We start from the raw sequence: 7,057 nt of genomic DNA, 5'->3' as shown, positions 1-7,057 counted from the left end.
GTCCAACAGTTCCGGATTGTCAAACTCGGCTTCTACAGCAGTTCTAAGAAAGCAGTGAGAGAATGTCAGGGATGAAAGAGGGGAATAAACTACTGAAGCCCCTGCAACTATCAAATGGGACATGACCTGCCCCTGTGAACATCAGGAGCAGAGGCCTAATCAGCCAACTAGCGACTGAAGAGCGCAGGGCTCTCCTGCCCAGAGCTTACTTGGCTGCGTGGTTTCTGAAGTTCCTGCAAGCAAACTTAACCCTGCTGCCCGGTTCCTTTTCAACCCTGAGGAGCTGGCTGTCTTTGGCCCAGTGCTCAGATTGGCCAGGTGCACCGGTACGGATCTGCCCAGTGCACAACTCCGTCCCTATGTCAACAATGCAGGTATATTCAGTATCCCAGGGTGCTGAATGAGGCACCACGATGTCTCACCTGCTGGAAGAGCCCAGCTTGCACACCTGAAGAGGCTTAGACACACAGCCGATGTGGTTCACACTGAGCAGGAGGCAGCTGCACGATGTCTGACCCACAGCCTTGGGAATCTGCTTCAGGTTCGTCACTGTGAGATTGTCCCCCACCCCCTGGATTCCTGCACTGGCCGTGAACGTCTGCAGAGCTTCCCAGTTATCTTAGTCTCAAGGGTCTGCAACAGACACCACTGGGCGCTCCCTGATGAATGGCTTCTACCGGTTGGCCAATTAGTCGGGTGTGATGTACCTGCTGGGCCCATCAGTTAACTTGAAGTTCAGGTCACACTTTTCCAACCTGAAGAACTCAGAGGGAGCCAAGTCCATGCCAATGACAAGCTTATCCGTGCAGCTGGCTATCCACACTGCTTTTTTCAGCAGCTCAGGGCTTCTTCATTCTCCAGGAACGTTTAAACCTGCCTCATCCCCCAGGTTGGCAGCATCTTTCACATATTTGGTCTTGATGACATTTCTCAGGTTGTGATAAATCTCTGCTCCAATGCGTATGGCTTCCCTGAAGTTTCTCGGACCAACAGGAAAGACCTTGAACTCATGCACAGCCATCTTGTTGCCCGCATGAGAACGCCCATTGGTCCCACAGAAAGCTGGAACTGCCAAGGAGACTTCACCAATGTGCAGGTCCAGGGGCAGCCAGCCCCATGTCAACAGCTCCAGCCTCGCAGACCGCCAGGGTCACCCCCAGGTTGGTGTTAGGGCTCCATTTAGATATTGTTTTCCCCTTTCTTCCATCTATATCATCAGCTTGTCAGTCTTCTGCTGTTACACACACTCAGTTTCTCGATAATCAGGGCAGGTGCAATAGTTTTACTGACGTGCTCGAGAGTCTTTGAGACATCGTTCTTAGCTAGTTCTGCCATATAGCTTTTGTAGTGAACACTTAGTAAAGTATATATTGTGCATTTTGAAAAGTGAAAAAATTTTAAGTGTATAGACTGATAAATGGTCATAGTATCTATCCACTAGACCACTTTTACTCCCATTCCTGACACTCTTCCCTGCCAGGGGTAAGAATTACACTGATTACGAATATGATACTTTTTTTTCCCTCTTTTAGATTTTATATATTAATAAAATCATTCTAATTGTTTTTATTCCACTGAATAAAGATATAATTCATTGAATCAATCTAGTGCTTATGAATATTTGGTTGTTTTAAATTTTTGGATATTCTGAATAATCCTTCTGTGAACAAACTGGTCCATTTCTTAATTTTGAAAATAAATACATATTTTTTATTCAGCATAATATATCTGCAAACTGACATGGAACTGATTAATTTTAATACATAATTCCAAAGGACAGTCAAATGGATCATACCAAATTACACTCCCATCAGCCAGCATGAGATTCCAAATTCTCTTTATTCCTGACTAAATGTGATATGTTTTTCTGTTGTGAACATCCTAGTGATTAGCCCCATATTGTAATTTTAATTTGTAGCAAATAAAGTCAAGTGGACTTTTATATTTATATTGGGTATTTGAACGTTCTTATTTTTAAAGGTCTTGTTAACTCTTTCCCCTATTTTCTAATGGATTATCACTATTTTATTCATTGATTTATAGGATTGCTTCACATAATCTGAAATTAGGTCTTTTATCAGATGTATGAATTATAACTATTTTTCTTTTTCTACGGCTTGTGTTTGTTAAGTTTTTTGACAAAAATGATTTCTTAATGTAATAATGTTTTTGTTTAAGCTTTTTGCATCTGATGCCTGAAAGACATTGCCTGTAATCATTTTTTATTTTAATATTATTTTCAGATTTTGTTGTCAAGAATACATTGCATTGTTAAGTAAAGAAATATTATAACTTTGCATTCTCTGAACAATATTATGTAAAATTCTTGAAATTTCTTACTTAAATATTTGAAAAAATTAACTGATGAAAATTTCTGGTCTTGAATTATTCTTTGTAAAGAGATTTTAAAAATAGATCCACTTTTTTAGCAGATTAGAATATATCATGCTTTCTATCTTAGTTCAGTTTTGTATGTCATGTTAGTTATTCATGGACATTGTAAAATTATAATAATACACTGTACTATAATACGTTGAAATAAATGTATTCATAGTATTCTATTGTTTGCTTATTATTGACTACAGGATCTGAGTGATGTCCCCATTTTTAAAATTCCTGATATTTTTAGTCTGTATTTTATTCTTGATAAGTCTTACCAAAGTTTCATTAATCATAAATCATTTCCAAGAACCAACGTTTGGTTTTATTGATTTTATATATTTTTGCCTGTGAAAGCAGAAAAACAATTTCCCTCCCACCTTCTGAATATTTCTGGCTGGTTAATAATCAAATTAACATGAAATAGATTAACAGGAGAAAGTGACCAGATTTATACAGGGGCTTCATAAGAATATGAGACCCGAGGATGTATTTGGCAGCTGAGGCTTATATGCCATTCTGGACAAAGGCGGGAGAGGCAAGGATAAGGGATTTCAAAGGGAAAGTAGCCTATTCACAGGTAGATGAGAATGAACAAACGCGTGGTAAACAAAATCTTGCTTGGCCACCCAGAAACAGTGGGACACGGAGGAGGGTTAACAAACAGACCTGCTTAGATCCTCCCTGTCTGCTACACATAATTCATATGTTAGGGCGCATGTGCTAAGGTGAATATGCTAAGGTTCCCTTTTAGAGCAGCTTTTTCCATCTGAATTCCTTTAGGCAGATAAAGGGGTAGGTCAAAGGTTCTTACTGAGTCTTTTGTTTCATGAAAATACCCAGCTTAAAATCAATATCTCAAAAGGCATATTGGGGGGAGCAAACTCCGGTCCCCATCATAGTGTAAGACACAAAGCAATGATGACACAAAATAATGATGACAAGATTAGAACAATTTGGGTGGGAAACTGCGGTGGTGTGATTAGTAGTAGTTTGTCTTACATGGTTACTTTAATGTTAACTACGAAAAAAACCAGCTTTTACATCAGAGAATAAATATTTTTGTAATTTGAATTTCTAAAATAAAAGTGAAATGAGCTGATTCTAATAATTGTATAATGTGTTGTCCACTCAGAAACGTTAAAAACATTGACATTTTTAGTCTCTCGTGTAAGAAACACCGTATTCAGAATGAGCCAAGGCACCCTTAGCAGAAACGCTGAATTACAGTTTGCCTAAGGAATACCAGGATTGCTAACATTTGTATATTTAGATTAATAGTACATTTCTACAAGGTTTGTGCTGTAATTAGAACTTAAGTAACATTTGTAAAGCGTTATCTGTCAAAGCCTGAAGAGACCCAAAGAGAATGTATGTCATTATGCAAAATTACTAATTAAGGACAAGTAATTTAGCAGATAATTTACATGTTCATTTTATAATAGAAATTATTTAGTTTTAGGGTTCTCTCTGTATTTCTAAAGTAATATTGACCCAAGGGATCACAGACTGTTAAGAAGTATAAATGATACAACGAGACATATGTTTAACTGACTCATAGAGCTTTTGTTGTGGCTAATGATTCTTCTAACACTAATTGCATAAGGGAAAACGTTTTCTTTGTAAGTAAATAGTGTTCCTTACCTCTTAAATCTACTGTCGCTCGACAACATTAATGTGGAAAAATTTCTACCTTCTTGATTAGCTCTCCAAGGATATCTAGCAGCTTTAAATTAATATTGATCCAACAGAAACTATGCTATCCATCCAAATGTTCTTACACATATGGATGCACAGGAAAAAAAAATATTATTTCAACAGATTCTAGAAAGAAAAACACTGTCCTGAAATATACTGTACTGGCAGACCTTGTTTTATTGTACCTCAATGATGTTGCAGTGTTTGCAAGATGAGGGCAAGCCCCTGCACCAGCAAACAGATTACAACTCACTTTATGGCTGTGGTATAGAACTGAACCCAGTGTCTCTGAGGTATGCCGGAAAAACACTGTAAATTATTAGTATAAGGAAGTTGTGTAGGAATGGTGCCTTTACTTTGTGACTATCAATAACTACTATCTCCACTGATAAGTTTTAAATATTTCAATATCAAAGATTTGTATATGTATAGTCAAATAGTGGCCATGTGGTGTTAATAATTGGTACCTTAAGCTGCAGCTTTGGGGAGAAAACAACTTAGCTCCCTATTCTTTCTTTATCTAAATCATCTGAAAGATCCATGAGGGTAGGAATTTTGTTCATTCACAGCTTTAGTACCAATAGACTGAGGTACATTTTTTTTTTTTAGGGGTTTTTATTGGGTAATTGGGGGGATGGGAACAGTACTGGGGAATTAGGGGAAGGGGAACAGACAAGTTGCTGTCGTTTTGTTCTTCAATCTAGTTGTGGAGGACACTGCTTCACTGGCCCAAGTTGGCACCATCATTGCGCTCTTCCCTGGCGAGGCAGATCAGTCGCCGGCTTCTGGACGGCCGCTCACTGCGGCTGCTGGCCGCTCACGCTGGCTGCTGGCTACACACGGTAGCCCATGGCAACCCACTGCCACAGGGACTGCAGCCTACGCCGTCGCCAGCGACTCACGGCAGCCCAGCTCCAGGTTGAGCTGTTGTTCAGCATCTTAGCTGTAGAGGGCAGTGTCACTGGCCCTCATATGTGGGATCCGAACCGGGGCCCTCTGGCATCCCAAGTGAGTTCTTAGCCATCGCGCCACTCGGCCGGCCCGACTGAGGTACATTTTAATTTAGGTGGTGATAACCTCAAGTTCTTTTTGCTTTCTTTCGGTTTATTGTTGATTTTTAACAACTTTTAAAATGTTGGTATTCAATTATTTTATATTATTTTTCTAATTGTTACTGATGTATATGTTTAATGCTATCAAACTTCCTCTGATAATTACTACAGTTGTATCCCAGGTTCTGATATGTCCTGTTAAAATTTGGAAATGTGTTGCAGTTTGATGTGTATTTCCAGTTTTAGTCAAGAGATATTTACCACTGTCTTTAATTCCTAGGTAGAAGAACTTTTAGCATTTCTTAAATTTTGTTACAAATTTCACATTTTATTGAAAGAAGTTCAGAGAATGCTCTGTTTTATTTAATTTTTAATGTATTAAGATATTCTTTGTGACATAAAAATGGTCAATTTTCATGAACATTTTCTGTTGACTTAAAAGAAGTATAATATCTTTATCTGGGTTAAGGTTTCAATATATATGTTCTAAATTATTGATGATAAATGTTCAGTGCTTCATGGTATTCATAAGTTGTTTGCTCATTTGATCTGCCTTGCTTGTATCAAGAGAGATATAGTCAATTTTATTTTTATTGTTTTTGTCTATTTCTTCTTGCAGCTGCAATAGCTTGCTATTTAATAAAAGCCACTGTATTTATTTGCATAAAAATTAATGACTGTTAAAGTTTCAGTGATAAATATTGTTTTTAACTTTATAAGATTATGTCATCATGGTATACTCTCTTTGGTCTAAGTTTTATCTTCTCAGATATCAAGATTTTTAACCTGCACTTTCTTTTCAATTGCATTTGAGTAATGTATATTGGTGAATCCTTTTATTTTGATGACTTTGAAGGTTGTTTTTATATGTCTGTCTCTTCTATAGAGCATCATTTTCAGCCAATCAGAAAGTATTTTCTTTCTATTGGTAATTTAAGCTCATTTATTTATTACTATAATTGATATACTTAACCTTTAATCCCATATTTTTATAAGTTTTATTCATATGTGAGTTTATCAATATTTGGTCATTTATCCTCTCATGTATTTTAGTATTTAGAAAAGTTTGCAGTTTTAAACTAGTGGGTTACCTTTTATATTAGCTTTTTTTTAGAATGTTCACAATTATCTCATGTTTTGGGATACTGTTCATTTTTTCCCTCTATGAGCAATATTGAAACTAACATGAGTTCGCAGCTGTTTTGTCTTGATGTTACATATGCCAATCATGTCCATTTGTGCTATTCTGTATCCCTACTGATATTCTGACTGCTTATTCTGTGTTTAAACTAGACAGAGATTAACAAGAAACAGATGACTTGGACAACACTATGTACCAACTAGACCTAACAGATGTTTATAAAGCACTATACCCAACAACAGAATATGTATTCTTTTCTAGTGCACATGGAACATTTCCCAGGATAGATCATATGTTAGCCATAAAAAAAGTCTCAAAAATTTGTAAGTGAGAAATAATACAGAGCATGTTTGCCAACCACAATGGAATGGTGTTAAGAGATCAATATCAGAAAATAATTTGGGAAATTCAAAAAAACATATGAAAGCTAAAAAACAAACTCCTAAATAACCAATGGATCAAAGAAAATATAAAAAGTGAAATTGGAAAATACTTTGAGATCAATGAAAAATGAAAACATAACCAAACCTTTCTATTATACTTAGATAGCAATACATAAAGGAATGTATAGCCACAGATGCCTATGCTTAAAAAAAGAGAGGAAAGGGCCGGCCAAGTGGCGCGTTAGTTAAGAGCTGGCTTAGGATGCCAGAGGACCCCAGTTTGGATCCCACATATGAGGGCCAGCGACACTGCCCTCCACAGCTAAGATGATGAACAACAGCTCAACCTGGACCTGGGCTGCCGAGTCGCCGGCGATGGAGTAGGCTGCAGTCCCTGCTGCAGT

The 7,057-nt window shown here is 37.4% G+C and overlaps 1 pseudogene; it reads right to left on the bottom strand.

Annotated features, from left to right (window-relative positions):
- Positions 1-205: 205 nt before the first annotated feature.
- Positions 206-1,335, bottom strand: LOC109374132 (alpha-enolase pseudogene; annotated as a pseudogene).
- Between the last annotated feature and the right edge of the window lie 5,722 nt (positions 1,336-7,057).

This window comes from Hipposideros armiger, unplaced genomic scaffold, assembly GCF_001890085.2.
Source record: "Hipposideros armiger isolate ML-2016 unplaced genomic scaffold, ASM189008v1 scaffold_793, whole genome shotgun sequence".
Taxonomy (NCBI): domain Eukaryota; kingdom Metazoa; phylum Chordata; class Mammalia; order Chiroptera; family Hipposideridae; genus Hipposideros; species Hipposideros armiger.
The sequence above is the reverse complement of the archived record's forward strand: the minus strand, read 5'-3'. Positions and strand labels throughout refer to the sequence as shown.